This window comes from Rousettus aegyptiacus, unplaced genomic scaffold (assembly GCF_014176215.1).
Source record: "Rousettus aegyptiacus isolate mRouAeg1 unplaced genomic scaffold, mRouAeg1.p scaffold_m13_p_9, whole genome shotgun sequence".
Taxonomy (NCBI): domain Eukaryota; kingdom Metazoa; phylum Chordata; class Mammalia; order Chiroptera; family Pteropodidae; genus Rousettus; species Rousettus aegyptiacus.
Genome location: NW_023416312.1, coordinates 34,728,706 through 34,745,847, shown reverse-complemented (window position 1 = coordinate 34,745,847; position 17,142 = coordinate 34,728,706). Strand labels below are relative to the sequence as shown.

At 36.0% G+C, this 17,142-nt stretch overlaps 2 pseudogenes; one reads left to right on the top strand and one right to left on the bottom strand.

The window, feature by feature from the left end:
- Positions 1-239: 239 nt before the first annotated feature.
- On the bottom strand, positions 240-358 carry LOC118608043 (annotated as a pseudogene).
- Positions 359-13,090: 12,732 nt separating this feature from the next.
- LOC107506603 lies at positions 13,091-13,957 on the top strand (annotated as a pseudogene).
- Positions 13,958-17,142: the final 3,185 nt, after the last annotated feature.

Genomic DNA, 17,142 nt, shown 5'->3' with positions numbered 1-17,142 from the left:
TTTTCGTTGTTGTTATTGAGTTGTATGAGTTCTTTGTATAATTTGGATATTACGCCCTTATCAGAGGCATTGCTTGCAAATATATTTTCCCATTCGGATGGTTGTCTCTTTACCTTGTTGACGATTTCTTTTGCTGAGCAGAAGTTTTTTAGTTTGATATAGTCCTATTCATTTATTTTACCTTTCACTTCTCTTCCCTTCGAGGTTAAATTCATAAAATCCTCTTTATTTTTTTAAAATGCCTACAGCACCTGGTATTCTTAGGTGGTCTCCCATGCAAGTACTAACCAAGCCTGACTCTGCTTACCATCCGAGACCAGACAAGATCAGGCACACTCAGAATGGCATGGTTGTAGACAACATAAAATCCTCTTTAAGTCAAAGTTTAGTTCCTATATTTTCTTCTATGCATTTTATTGTTTCAGGTCTTATATTCAGGTCCTTAATCTATTTTGAGTTGATTTTGGTGTGTGGTGATAGACAACAGTCTAGTTTCATTCTTTTGCAGGTGACTTTCCACTTTTCCCAGCACCATTTATTGAAGAGGCTTTCCTTTCTCCACTGTATGTTTGTGGCTTTTTTGTTGAAAATTACTTGCCCATATAAGTATGTATTTACTTTGGGACTCTCAATTCTGCTCCACTGTTCCATGTGTCTGTTTTGCTGCCAATACCATGCCGTTTTGATTACTGTCACTTTGTAGTATAATTTGAAGTCAGGCAGATTGATGCCTCCAGCCTCATTCTTTTTTCTCAGGATGGCTTGAGAAATTCAGGGTCTTTCATGCTTCCATACAAATCTGATGATTTTTTGTTCTATTTCTTTAAAAACTGTCAATGGGATTTGATGGGGATTGCATTAAATCTATATAAAGCTTTAGGTAATATGGTTATTTTAACTACTTTGATTCTTCTAACCCGAGAACACAAAATATCTTTCCATTTCTTTGTATCTTCTTTGATTTCTTTTCAAAGGGTCTTTTAGTTTTCACTAGATAGGTCCTTCACATGTTTCATTAGATTTATTGCTAGGTATTTTTTTTTTTATTGAAATTGCAAAAGGAATTATTTTTTCCACTTCTTTTTCTGACCCTTCATTATTAGATTTTAGGAATGTTATGGATTTTTGAACATCGATTTTGTATTCAGAAACTTTACTGTATTTGCTTATTGTTTCTAGTAGTGTTCTTGTGGAGTCTTTAGGATTTTCTATATAGAGAATCATGTCATCTGCAAATAGTGACAGTTTGACTTCTTTGTTTATTCTTCGAATGCCTTTGATATCTATCTCTTGTCTGATTGCACTAGCTAGGACCTCCAATGTTATATTGAATAACAGTGGTGATAGTGCCTTGTTCCTGATCTTAGAGGGAAGGTTTTTAGTTTTTTACCATTAAGTATAATGCTCAACATCCCTAGCTATTAGAGAAATTCAAATCAAGACCACAATGAGATACCATCTCACACCTGTTAGAATAGCTATAATCAACAGGACAAGTAATAATAAATGTTGGAGAGGATGCAGAGGAAAAGGAACACTCATACACTGCTAGTGGACTGAAAATTGGTACAGCCACTATGGATAACCATATGAAGGTTCCTCAAAAAACTGAGACTTGGCCTACCATAAGATCCAGCAATCCGTCTACTTTGGGGCAAATATTTGCCCCAAAGACTTGAAAACCCATATCTGAAAAGATATTTGCACGCTGATGTTCATAGCAGCATTATTCACAGTGGCAAGGACATAGAAGTAATCAAAGTGCCCTACAATAGATGATTAGCTAAAGAAGCTGTGGTACATATATACAATGAAATATTACTCAGCCATAAGAAGTGATGCAATACTGCCATTTGAGACAACATGGATGGACCTCGAGATAACCATGCTAAGCAAAATAAGCCAGATAGAAAATGTTGAAAATCACATGATATCACTTATATGTAGGATATAAACCTAAAAGCAACAAATGAACAGGACAAACAAACAGAGACTCCTGGACATGGACTATAGACTAATGTTTCCCAAAACTTAGGAGAGGGTAGGTAGACGGGGCAAAGGGGGTCAAATATGTGGTGACAGAAAGAAATCTAACTATGGGAGGTAACACAGTGTAAATATATACATGTCTTACTGTTAATGTGTACAGATGAAACATTGGATTTCATTAACCAATTTACCATAAAAAATGAGTAAATAACTTTTTAATAAAAGAATGTAAGGAGGTAAGAAAGTGTCTGTGCAATTTTCTGGGGGGAAAATGGTCTAGATAAAAAGAACAGCTTTACCCCACCTAACACATTTTTCCTCTTCTATTGCAGCAGGATGTTAAAGTGTCTTTTTTCTCATAGCACTTCTACCTACACAGAGCTCAGCTAGAAGGGAAGGAAACTGGAAAGAGTGAGTGAGTCTTAAAACACTGAGGAAGGCAAATGGTACCTGAGCTCAATGCACTGTGTTTGTGCCCTCTTTTCTTACACAGGTGTTAGAATAGCTCAGAACTGAATAAATGCATAGCAAAACTAAAATGTATTCATACATTTAATGTTCAACATATCTAAAAATAGTTACTAAATGCAATGTTGAGATAAATACTTGGCTAGAATCTTTGTGGCATAAACTTGCACCTTGGGACTTATGTCCTCTTTTTGCTATGCCCTTGCATAAATACCAGGCTCAGGAATATGAAACTTACTCTGTTATCAGTGACTCATCATTAAATAGTTCTGAACAAGGACAGATTGTGATCAAAGGTGTGCTTTCAAGGGAATCAGGTTGTATAGTGGAGAAAAGGAGAAGGTTAAGGCTCAAAGAAGACAGATCAACCAGGAAGACCATTGGTGGAGAGCTCTCAGCAGGCAGCCTGCATTACTGCATCTAACTGAAGGCAAATATGGAAGCCAGTTAAATGTCATTATGGGACCCTGGCCTCTGGAATGATGGTACCTGGAACAGAGACTCCACAGACAGAGGTTTATGTTGAATGGGTGCCTCCTTCTCCAAGCCTGACTCGGTTCCCTCTTGCTCTCTCCCCCAAATAAGTCAATTTCCATCTTGGAAACAAATTCAGGAAACTCATTCATAGGGAGGCTTAAAAGTCTTAGCAGAGTTTGCCTTCATGGTGGATTAGTTTCTTAACCAGCCTACCCCAAAGAAGTGCCTCTCACAAATGGTGATATTTCAGGCATCAGGGGAAAAGGACAATAAGAGAACTTTTCTTTCTGGTTGGAGGGAAGACATAAAATTTTTGCCAACCCACTCAAATTAGTGCCAATCTATCTCAAACTGACATAAAGGGAAGTCATAGTCAGCTTCCAGAATGAGCTTTCCATCCATGGAGTTGTCTAAAATGTGGCTTATTCCTTGACGGTCACCTTGGAGAGAGTGGAGTTCAGTCTTGATTTGGGTGGACAGTTGGTTTAAGATAAATTCCAAGGTATTTTCCAGTCCTGAGATGTGAGCAAATGATGTTAGCAATGAGTCTTTCTTCCTATCTTTCTCCCCCGCCAAAAATATTTGGAAGCTCTATTCCTGGTCTTGGAGTCAGTTAACCTGCAGGATCTGGCCCAGGTTTTGAGTGGTTACTCTCCCTTGGACATATACTATTTGGGCCCTGGACTCTCATCTTATTATAGCATGTGCCACCCTTCCAACCTATAGGACCTAGAAGGTGTTATGCTCAGTGAAATAAGTCCAACATAGAAATACAAACACCATATGATTTCACTTATATGTGGCATCTAAAAACAAAATAAATGAAAAAAAAGAAACAGACTCATAGATACAAGATGGATGTATCTATGATGGGATGTGGCTAAGGGACTGGGTAAAAAAGGTGAAAGAGATCAAGAAATACAAATTGGCAGTCACAAAATAGTCACAGGGATGTAAAGTACAGCATAGGGAATATAGTCAATGATATTATAATAATTATGTATGGTGTCAAATGGGTATTAGACTTCTTGGGGTGATCACTTCATAAGTTATATAAATTTATAATCGTTATGTTGTACACCTGAAACTAATATAATATTGTATGTCAAATGTAATTGAAAATAAAATTTTAAATATATTAAATAAAGTATGATTAATATGCTAAGGGTTCTAATTGATAATGCAAACAGCATGCAAGAACAGATGGGCAATTTAAGCAAAGAGATGGAAATCCTATGGAAGAATCAAAACGATATGCTAGAGATTTTGTAAAAACTAACAGAATGCTAGAATGCCTTTGATGGGTTCATTAGTAGACTGGACACTGCTGAGGAAAGAAACTCTGAGCAAGACATTATCTCAAAAGAAACTTCCAGAACATAAAAGTAAAGAGAAAAATGACTGAAAAATGAAACAGAATATCCTGTAACTGTGAGACAACCACAAAATGTATAACATACACATATTAGGAGTACCAGGAGAAGAAAGAGAGAAAGGAAGAGAAGAAATATTTGTAGCAATAATGACTGGGAATTTACCCCCAAATTAATGTCAGACACCAAATCACAATTCAGAAAGCTCAGAGAGCAAACAAGCATTGAAAAAAAACCTACACCTAAGTATTCACATTCAAACTGCAGAAAATCTAAAATAAAGAAAAAATGTGGGCAAAAAGAGGGGGGGAAATCACCTAACCTATAGAGGAATAAAGATAGGAATTTTATGTGACTTCTCATTGGAAACCATGCAAGCAAGAAGAGAGTGGAGTGAAATAAAGCATTGAAGATAAAAACACAAGATAGAATTATGTGCCCTGTGAAATTATCCTTGAAAATTGGTACAGCCACTATGGAAAATGGTCTGGACATTTCTCAAAAAAAAGTAAAAGTGGATCTGCCTTTTGACCCAGCAGTTGCACTTCTGGGTATTTATCCAAAGAAAACCAAAACAATAATTCATAAAGATCTATGCATCCCTATGTTCATGGCAGCACAATTTACAATAGCCAAGATATGGAAGCAACCTAAATGCCCATCAAAAGACAATTGGATAAAGAAGTTTTAGTTCATATATACAATTGAATATTACTCAGCCATAAAAAAAAAATGAAACCCTACCATTCATTTGCAATGACAGGGATGGACCTAGAGGTTATTATGCTGAATGAAATAAGTCAGACAGAAAAAGATAAATGCCATATGATTTCATTTATATGCAGAATCTAAGGAACAAAAAGAACAAACTAATCAAAAACAGACTCACAAATATAGAGAACAATCTGGTGATGGCCAGAGAGGAAAGGGGTTAGGGGACTAGGAGAAAAGGGTGAAGGGTTAAAGAAGTACAAATTAGTAGTTGATAGATGGTCACAAGGATGGGGAACACAGCATAGGGAATGCAGTTAGCATTAATGTAATGGCTAGGTGAAAAAACCAAAGAAGAGCAATTAGGGAGATCATTGTATAAACTATATAAATGTCTAACCAATGTACTATATACTTGAAAATAATAAAATAAAATTTTTTAAAAAGTCAAAGAGAAATAAAAATTTTCTTAGACAAATTAAAATTGAAGAAGTTTGTTGCTAGTAGATCTGCCTCACAAGAAATGTTTAAAAAAAAGTTCTTCAGAAAAAAAACCCCCCTCAGATCTACATGAAGTAAGGAAGAGCATTGGAAAAAACAGCACCATCAATCAACTGTATCTAATTGACATCTTTCAACTACTTTATCCAACAACAATGAAATACATATTCTTCTCAAGCTCACAAAGAATATTCACTAAGATAGACTACATTCTGGGCCATAAATGCACAAATAAAAGAATAGAAATCATGACAATATTTACTCTCAGACCACAATGATATTAAACTAGAAATCAATAACAGAAAGATAGCTGGAAAAATCTCAAAAGAGTTGGAAATTAAACAACATACTTTTAAATAATATACAAGTCAAAGAAATCTAAAGAGAAATTAAATATCATTTTTAACTGTTTGAAGTTAAAAATACAATGTATGGAAATTTGTGACATGCAGTAAAAGCATGCTTAAAGTTAAATTCATAGTGTTGAACGCATATTTTAGAAAAGAAGAAAGATCTAAAGTCAATCATCTAAACTTCTACCTTAGGAAATTAGAAAAAGTAGAGCAAATTAAATCCGAAGTCAGCAGAAGAAAAGAAATAATAAAACTTAGAGCATAAATCCATGAAATTAGAAATAGGAAATCAATAAAGTAAAAAAAAATCTAAAGCTGGTTTTCAAAAAGATTAATTAAAAACAATAAGGCCCTAGCCAGTCTAACTAAGAAAAAGAAACACAAATTACTAATTTCAGAAATTAAAAAGGGACATTAGTGGAGATCCCATAGACATTTAAAGCATAATAAAGGAATATTATGAAAATTTTTATGCCTCTAAATTTGATAACCTAGATGAAATGGACAATTCCTTGAAAGATACATTCTACTAAAACTTACACAAAAGAAATGGACAATTTGAATAGGGTTATATCTTACAGAAATTGAATTGATAATTCACCTTGCAAAACAGAAAGCACCAGGCTCAGACAGGTTCACAAGTAAATTCTACCAAACATTCACAGAGAGAATTATACCAACTTTCTACAATGTCTTTCAGAAGATAGAAGCGGAGGGAATAATTCTCAACTTATTCTATGAGGACAGCATTATCCTAATACCAAAAGCAGACAAAAACATTATAAGAAAAGAAATCTTCAAGCCAATATCTCTCATAAACAAAGATGCAGAAATCCTCAACAAAATATTAGCAAATCAAATTCAACAATGTAAGAAAAGAATTATATACCATAACCATATAGGATTTATCCCAAATATGCAAGGCTGGTTTAACATTTTAAAAACAATTAATGTAACCCATCATATCAATAGGCTTAAGAAGAAAAATCATAAGATCATATTAATAGATGCAGAAAAAAACACTTGACAAAATCCAACACCCATTAATGATAAAAAAAACTCTCAAAAGAGTAAGAATGGAATGGAATTTTCTAAATTTGATAAAGAACACCTACCAAAAAACCATATAGTTAATATCATACTTAATGGCGAAAAACTAGAATCTTTCCTTCTAAGATCAGAAACAAAGCAAGCTTGCCTCTCCTCACCACTCCTTTTCAACATTACATTGTACATGTAATAAGGCAAGAAAAGTAATTTAAAGGTCTTCACACTGAGGACGAAATAAAACTTTGTTTGCAAATAACATAAATATAAATATAAATGTAAATATAAATATAAATATAAATATAAATATAAATATAAATATAAATATAAATATATATATATATACAGAATCCAAAATCAACAAAAATCTTGGAACTAACAAGTGGCTATAGCAAGGTTGCAGGACACAAGGTGTATTAGTCAGCTTGGGCTGCCATAACAAAATATCATTGACTGAATGGCTTAAACTACAAAAATTTATTTTCTCACAATCCTAGAGTATAGAAGTTCAAGAACAGAATACCAGCATGGTTGGGTTTTGAGGTCTTTCACATGGTAGAGAGTGAGCTTTGGTGCCTCTTCCTCTTCTTATGAAAGCACCACCTCTATCACATTAGTGTTGTACCCTTACGAACTCATTTAATCTTAATTACCTTCTTAAATGTTCTATCTCCAATACAGTCACATGTGGGTTGAGTATTTCAACATATGAATTGGTGGGCAGGGGGAGAGGGACACAATTCAGTACATAGCACAAGATTAATATATAAATGTCAATTTTTTCTATACATCAAAAATGAACAAGTGGAATTTGAAATTAAAAACAATATAGTTTACATCGGCACACCTCAAAATGAAATACTTAGGTATAACAATCTAACAAACTATGCTCAAGATCTATGGGAGGAAAACTGCAAAACTCTGATGAAAGAAATCAAAGACTAATTACGTGAAGAGATATCCATAATGGATAGAAAAACTAAATATTGTCAAGACAATATTTGATCTATAGAGTCAATTCAATCCTAATCAAAATTCTAGCAAGTTATTTGTGTGCATTGACTAATTGATTCTAAAGATTATATGAAGAGGTCAAAGACTCAGAACAGCCAACACAATACTTTAGTTGAAGAACAAAGTTGTAGGGCTGATACTACCTGACTTCAAGATTTATTATAAATCTCTGTAATAAAGACAGTGTTGCATTGGTGAAAGACTAGATAAATAGGTCAATGGAAAAGAATAGAGAGCCCAGAAATAAACCCTATAAATATAGTCAACTAATCTTTGGCAAAGAAGATGAGGCAATACAATGGAGCAAAGATAGTTTCTTCAACAAATTGTGCTGGTACAACTGGATATCCACATGCAAAAAAATAAATGAATTTAGACACAGACCTTACACTCTTCACATAAATTGACTCAAAAGGGACCATAGATCTAAATGTAAAACAAACACACAAGTATAAAACTGAAAGATAACATAGGAGGAAGGCTAAGTGACCTTGGGTATGTCAAAGACTGTCTAGACAAAATGATCATGAAAGAAAGATTAAAAGACTAGGCTTTATTAAAATTAAAAACTTCTGCCATGTAAAAGACACTATAAAGAGAACGAGAAGATAAGCCACAGAGTGGGAGAAAATATTTGCAAAAGACATATCTGATAAAGAATGGTTATCCAAAATATAAAAAGAACTCGAAACTTGACAATAAGAAAATGAACAAGCTGATTTTTAAAAAATGGATCAAAGACTTTAACAGATGCCTTACAGAAAGAGATACAGATGAGAAATAATCATATGGACAGATACTCAATATCACAAGTCATTAGAAAATTTCTGATTAAAGTAACATTGAGATATTAGAAAATGACCAAAATCCAGAATACTAACAATGCCAAATGCTGCTGAGAAAGTGGAGCAACAAGAATTCTCATTCTTTGCTGGTGGGAATGCAAAATGGTATAGCGACTGTAAAAGACAGTTTGGCAGTTTCTTATAAAATTAAACATATTGTAACCATATGATTCAACATACATGCTCCAAATGAGTTAAAAACTTATGTCCACATAAAAAATTTAGACATGAATGTTGATAGCACCTTTATTCATAATTGCCAAAACTTCAAAGCAATCAAGAAGTCCCTCGGTAGGTGAATGTATAACTAAACTGTGCTATATTCAGACAACAGAATGATAAAATGAAATGAACCATCAAGACATAAATACATTAAGGAAACTTAATTACATATTACTAAGTGAAAGAAAGCAATCTGAAAAGGCTATGCACTGTATGATTGCAATTATATGACATTCTGGAAAAGACAAAACTGTGGAGATAGTATGAGGATCAGTGGTTGCTAGGAGTTATGAGGAGGGAGGGAGGGATAAATAGCAGAACACAGAAGATTTTTAGAATAGTGAAATTAATCTGTATATTATAATCATGGATACATGTTATTATACATTTGTAAAAGTCTATAGAATGTACACCAAGAGTGAACCGTATTGTAAACTATGGGCTTTGGGTAATATGATGTGTCAGTATAGATTCATTGCTTTCAACAAATGTACTACTCTAGTACAAGATTTTGATAGTAAGGGAAGCTGTGTATATGTCAGGGAAGGAGTATATGAGAAATCTGTGTACCTTCCACTCGATTTCATAGAGAAGATAAAACTGCTCCAAAAATAAACTATTTTTTAAAAATAAGAGAATACTAATATTTTAACAACTATATATTGTGACAGGTGGGTATTAGACTTATTGTGAAAATCACTTCATAAGTTATATAAATGTCTAGCTACTATACTATATACCTGAAACTAATATAAAATAATATTGAATATCAACTTTAAAAAAATAAAAAATGGTTAAAAATAAGTACTCAATTCTGATAGTCTTACAACCATGAGAGTATAAGAGCTAGAGTAGAATTTGGGAGTTTATACGGAGAACAATGAGATCATATAGGGAAAAGTTTTGGTGGGGGATTGAAGGGAAAATGCTAAGCCTTAAGAGTATCTTAGGCACTGGGCCTGCCAGTCCCTCTGGCATAGCCATTACCAAACTAAAAATGCACTTTATGAATATATGGTGTCATCCATGATGTCTCTAATGCCATCACTCAAGGAAGGAATTCATATGGTAAAAGAGTGTGGAAAACTATGCCGGTTGCCCACCAAACATGCATTTTCTCCCTTCACCCTTACCAACAGAGCCCACATTTTTTCAGATATTTATACACTTTATTTACTTTATACCAGAAACCATCACTTTTGGCCCCAGGTGGTAAAAACTAATTGATAAAGCTAAGGACAAAAGCCAATATCCTGTGGATGGCAAAGCAAAAATACAGAAAGAATCTGGGTCACTGATGATGTGTTGATTCTTTGAGGCTGGAGGTATATTAGGTTATTTGTACTCTCTATATTTCCCTCTGCTGGTATGATCTCTAAAAGTATAGAAAAACCAAGTATTTCTTAATCCTCTCCTGTTTTCCACCACTATATGGAAGGAAATATCTTAAAGTCATGAGGATGTATGAGGGTCTCCAAGAGACACCAGTTATTTATTTGACAGTCTTCAGCTGGGGCTTCACAGAGTTGCCTGTAAAAGATTCAGAAGAGATACTACCAGACTTCTTCCTCCACAATTCATTCTTAAAGCCAATGGGGTGGGGCAAACAAAGTAGGTTTCAATAATGGAATGAGGGTAGGGGGAGCTGTGGTAGACCAGAACAAGTTGTAAAAGCATAAATGATATGAAACAGGTATCCATGCCATTGAGGGAGGGGGCTGTCTGAAGTCAACAAGGACAGCAAGACGATGAGAGCTTTCACATAGGAAGGATACCTGGTATCAGATGTGAGAGTTTAAACAGAGTGAGGGGAGCTTTCTCATGAAAAGTCAGCCTGGTGTGAGATGTTGGAGCCTTAACAAGGTGAGGAGAATGTCCACACATAGAGGGAGACACAATGTGAAGTTTCACAGCTCAAACATAGTGAGGAGAGCATTTACACAGGGGAGTAGCTCAGCGAACAAGGTAAAAATCAGGACAAGAAAGACATTCATGCAAGGGGGTAATCTGGAGTGAGGAGTCAGAGCCCAAGCTAGGTGGAAAGGGTAACTACACAAAGGAAGGAGCAGACATAAGGTAGCAGAGGCCTAACAGGGCGAGAACAACATCCACATGGGGTAGGGAAAGGGATAGGCCAACATGGAGAGTCAAAGCCTAAGTAGGGGTGAGAAAGACATCCAGATTGGGGTGGGGAGTAAGCATGTAGTATAGGAATCCAAACATAGTGAGAAAAGTTGATACAGAGGGACAGCTGAATATAAGGTATTAGAGTCTAAGCAGGGTGAGAAAAGCATCCATATTAGGGGACATGCTGACATGGAGTGTCAGAGCCTAAGTGGAGTTAGGATATGCCCACACCAGGAGGATGGTATGTCTGGCATGTAAGAGCCTGAGCAGAGTGAGAAGGAGGATACCACACATAGGAGGCCATGAACTGACATGGAAAATCAGGCCTGAGCAAGGTGAATAAGGCATCATTAGAAAGGAGTGGCACAGTATGAGGTGTGCCACAGCTTGAATACAGTACAGAAGATATCCTCACAGAGGGGAAGCCCACCATATGGTGTCAATGTCTGAACTGGATGATGAAGGCATATATGCAAGAGAGAAAATGATGAAAAAAAATCCTTAAGAAATGAGAAACAAACACGATGAACCCCATGATTGCCCCCTATTACTGCCTGGAGAGATCCCCAGGGAAGAGGAGTCCCCACAAAACATAGCTGTGAAAATCAGAAAAGATTCCAACTGTCTTGGTGAGACAGAATGTTGTTGGAAACCCACGCATCCTCTTAAAGGGCCTACACACAGTATAGTTTGCTTCCAGGCACTCACTCTGGGCTCCTGCAGACAAAAAGCAGCTCAGGAGGCACCAGAGACATACAAGGAAAGACTGAATAGTGTGGCTTAAGAACGAGGGCTGGAGGGACAGCCGCCCTTTATCCCTATGTTGAGCCCTCCTCCTGTGCAGCATACAGGCAGGAGCCATCGTGCCTTGGTTAAGCTCTCCCTGTACATGGCCAAATCAGAAACTGCATTAGCCTGGCAAAATCTGCTCACTCCATCTTGGTGATTTCCAGAGACCCCACCACACTCAATTCTCACACAGCTGGAGGCACTTTCAGTGGCTGAGTTTTATGGGCAGCCCACGGGTAGCCTCAGAACTTGGGGTGTCCTGGAGCCTTTTGGTGAGCCCCAGTCCCAGTACAGGTGGCAGCCTGCCTTGGATCAATCAAACTGTTAACTCTCCCATTCACTTTCAGATACAGCAGAGGCAGTGAACAATTGTGGACGGCTTTGTAGCTCTTACCAGGTAGCACTAGGTCAGTCACAGGCTGTGACTGAACTTGGTCTGCAAAGAAGCCCCTCCCAAGGGGTCCCAAAAGCAATAAACCTGGAGGCTGGCTTCAAAATGCAACAGAGCCCTATGCAATTAGTCATGCAATCATTATTCCCAAAGGGTGGTCTTAACAGGCACATCAGCCCCCTGGGGTGATCCCACACCATAGGGTCAGCCCCCATACAGCAGCTCATATGCTGTGGTCATGGCTAATCATCAGAGCCAGTAAGGCTGAGAGTCAATCATACCTACCGATGTACCAATAGCAACCAAGGCTCAACTACAACAGGAGGGCATACACAACCCACACAAGCAATACTCCTGGATCAACTGGCTCAGGTATTCAGGGAAACTAAACCGTTGGGCCCACAGGACAATTACTACAGAAGGCTACCATGCCAAGACTAGGAGATGTAGCGGATCTACCTAATACATAGAAACAAACACAGAGAGGCAGCCAAAATGAGGAAACAAAGAAACATGTTCAAAATAAAAGAACAGGAGAAAACTCCATAGAAAGAACTAAATGAAATGGAGGCAAGCAACCTACCAGATACAGAATTGAAAAAACAAAACTGGTTATAAGAACACTCAATGAACTTAGGGAAGGAATAAATGATCTCAGTAAGAACTCCAACAAAGAGATAATATGCATAAAATGACTCAGAAACCATAAAAAAAGAACCAGTGAGAAACGAATACAAAAACTGAAATAAAGAATACACTAGAAAAAATAAACAGCAGGTTAGATTAAACAGAGTATCAAAGCAATTCAGAAGACAAGGTAGCAGAAAACACCCAATCTGAACAGCAAAAGAAAAAAGAATTTTAAAAATGGAGGCCAGTTGCTCTTTCCAGCAAGCCCTGAACCATGGACATCTCTCAGGACAACTGGCACAGGTGCCAAAAGACTGAGGGCAAGAGAAAGTCCTACCACAAGAAGTGAAAATATGAGCTGGGATGCCCTGCTGTCAACACTAAGATTGACGCCCACCACATACACAAAGTCCATGTGCAGGAGGCAACAAGAAGTACCATGCCTAGAAGCTGGAAATGGGGAAATTCACCTGGGGGTTCTGAGTATTCTACATGCAAAACAAGCATTTTTGATGCTGTCTACAATACATTCGACAACAAACTGGTCTGCCTAAGACCCTAGTAAAGAATTGCATCATGCTCATTGGCAGCACACCATACTGGCAGTGGCATGAATCTCACTATGCACTTCCCCGGGGCCACAAGTAGGGGGACAAGCTGACTCCTGAAGAGGAAGAGATTTTAAACAAAAAATGATCAAGGAAAATTCAGAATAAATGTGATGAAAGAAAAAATTGCCAAAATCAGCAGTCTTTTAGAGGAGCAGTTCCAGCTGGGCAACCTTCTTGTATGCATTGCTTCAAGACTAGGCCAAAGTGGCTGAGCAGATGGCTATGTGCTAGAGCACAGGGACCTGGAGCTCTATCTCAGGAAAATCAAGGCCCAGAAAGGCAAATAAATTCTCGTCCATCCTATTGTAGCTCATGTAATAGAGGTGTTTATTGTTGAAAAAAATGAAGGATAGTTTAAGGAACTTCTGGGACAACATCAAGTGTAACAACATTCACATCATAGAGGTACAAGAAAGAGAAGAAAGAATGCAACAGATTGAGAAACTATTTGAAGAAATAATGACTGAACACTTCCCTAACTTGGCAAAGGAAATAGACATATAAATCCAGGGAGAGCAGAGTCTCCAAAACAAGATGAACCTAAAGAGGCCCACACCAAGACATATAATTAAAATGCTGAATGTTAAAGACAAAGAGAGAATCCTAAAAGCAGCAAGAGAAAGGCATCGAGTTACTTATAAGGGAGTTCCCATAAGACTGTTAGCTGATTTCTCAACAGAAACTTAGCATGCCAGAAGGATTGGCACTAAATATTCAAAGAGATGAAAATCAGGAACTAGGACCAAGAGTACTCTACCCAGGAAGGCTATTAATTAAAATCGAAAGTGAGATAAAGAGCTTTCCAAACAAGAAAAAGTTAAAGGATTTTATCACTACCAAGCCAATATTACAAGTAATGTTAAAGGGAAGTTTTTAAGAAGAACAAGGGGAAAAACAGAACATAAATATGAACAATAAACATGTACCTATCAATAATCACTTTAAATGAAAATGAACTACAATCAAAATGAACTACAAAAAAAAGAAATAGGGTAGCCGAATGGATAAGAAAACAAGACCCATACATATACTGTCTATAAGAGATCCACTTCAGAATAAAAGACACACACAGACAGAAAGAGATGAAAAAAGATATGTTATGCAAAGGGAAACAAAAAAAGGTGGAGGTAGCAATACTTACATCAGACAAAACAGACTTTAGAGTAAAGGCTATAATAAGAGACAAAGAAGGAAATTACATAATGATAATGGGACCAATCCAACAAAAGGATATAACCCTTGTAAACACTTATGTGCTAAACATAGGCACACCTAAATATATAAAGCAATTATTGATCAACATAAGGGGAGATATCAACAGTAATACTCTCGTAGTAGGAGACTTTAACACCCCATTGACACCAATGGACAGATCTTCCAGACAAAAAATTAACAAGGAAACAGTGGGCTTAAATGAGTCACTAGACCAGATGAATTTAATTGATATTTTTAGAGCATTTCACCCCAAAGAGACAGAATATACATTCTTCTCAAGAGCACGTGGAACATTCTCAAAAGTAGATGACATTTTAGGCCACAAAATAAGTCTTAATAAATTTAAGAAGATTGAAATGTTATTAAGGATCTTCTCTGACTATAATGACATGAAACTCATTACAAGAAATGAACTGGAAAAGCATACAAACAGATGAAGGCTAAATAACATGCGTTAACAATGAAATCAAGGAAGAAAACAAAAGATACCTTGAGATAAATGAAAATGACACAATGACCCAAAATCTATGGGGCAAAATAAATGTATTCCTAAGGGAAAAATTGATAGCAATACAGGCCTACCTCAAGAAACAAGAAACATCTCAAATAAACAATCTAACCTTACACTCAAAGGAACTAGAAAAAGAACAGCCCATGAAGCCCAAAGTGCATAGAAGGAAATAACAAAAATCAGAGTGAAAATAAATCAAATAGAGTCTAAACATATATATAAAAGATCAACGAAATCAAGAGGTGGTTCTCTGAAAAGATAAACAAAATCGATAAACCTACGATCAGACTCATCAAGAAAAAAAGAGAGAAAACTCAAATAAATAAAATCAGAAATGAAAGAGAAGTGATAGCTGACACTACAGCAACACAAGGACTATAAGAAAATACTATGAGCAACGTTACGCCAATAATGGGAAGAAGTGGATAAATTCCTAGAAACATACAATCGTCTAAGACTGAATTGAGAAGAAACAGAAAACTGAACTGACTGATGACCACCAATAATATCAAATAACTAATCTGAAAACTCCCAAAAAACAAAGTCCTAGACTAGATGGCTTCACGGGCAAATTTTACCAAACATTCAAAGAAGAATTAATACCTATTCTTCTCAAACTATTCCAAAAAATCCAAGAGGAGGGAAGGCTCTCAAATCTTTTTACAAGGCCACCATTATTACCCTGACTGCAAAACAAGAAAAAGACATTACAAAAACAAGAAAATTATAAGCCAATATCCTTGGTGAATATAGATGCAAAAATCCTCAACAAAGTATTAGCAAACCGAATTCAGCAATACATTAAAAAAATAATACACCATGATCAAGAGGGATTTATTACTGGCATGCTATTTTGGTTCAATATCTGCAAATCAATAACATGACACACCATGTAAACAAAATGAAAGAGGAAAATTATATGATCATATCAACAGATGCACAAACACATTTGACAAAATCCAGCATCCATTTATGATAAAAATTTTCAGCAAAGTGGGAATAGAGGGAACAGAACTCAACATAATAAAGGCCATATATGACAGACACACAGCTAACATCTTACTCAATGGAAAAAAGCTAAAAGTGTTTTCCTTAAGATCAGGAACAAGACAAAGATGTCCACGTTCACCATTTTTATTCGACATAGTATTAGAAGTCCTAGCCACAGCAATCAGACAAGAAAAAGAAATAAATAGCACCAAAAGTGGAAGAGAAGTAAAACTGTCATTATTTGCAGATGGCATGATATTATATAGAAAACTCTAAAGATTCCACCAAAAACTATTAGAACTAACAAATAAATTCAGCAAAGTGACTGGATACAAAATTAATATTTAGAAGTTGGTTGCATTTTTACACACCAATAACAAACTATTGGAAAGAGAAATTAAGAAAACAAATCCAGTTACAATTACATCCAAAAATACCTAGCAAGCAATTTAACCAAGGACGTAAAATACCTGTAGTTGGAAAATTATAAGACATTGATGAAAGAAATTGAGGAAGATACAAATGAATGAAAGTACATACTTTTATTCATTATTCATGAAAGGAATTCATGGATAGGAAGAACTAACATTGTTAAATGTCCATACTACCCAAAGCAATCTATAGATTCAATGCAATCCCTATCAAAATACCAATGCCACTTTTCACAAAACTAGAACAAGTAATCCAAAAATTTATATGGAAACATAAAAGACCAAAGAGCCATGCCAATCTTTTGAAAGAACGATAAAGTTGGAGATAACACATTTATACTACAAGCATATAGAAATCAAAAGAGCATTGTACTGGCATAAAAACAGACACATAAATCATTGGAAAAGAATAGAGATTCTGGAAATAAACCTATGCATATATGGTCA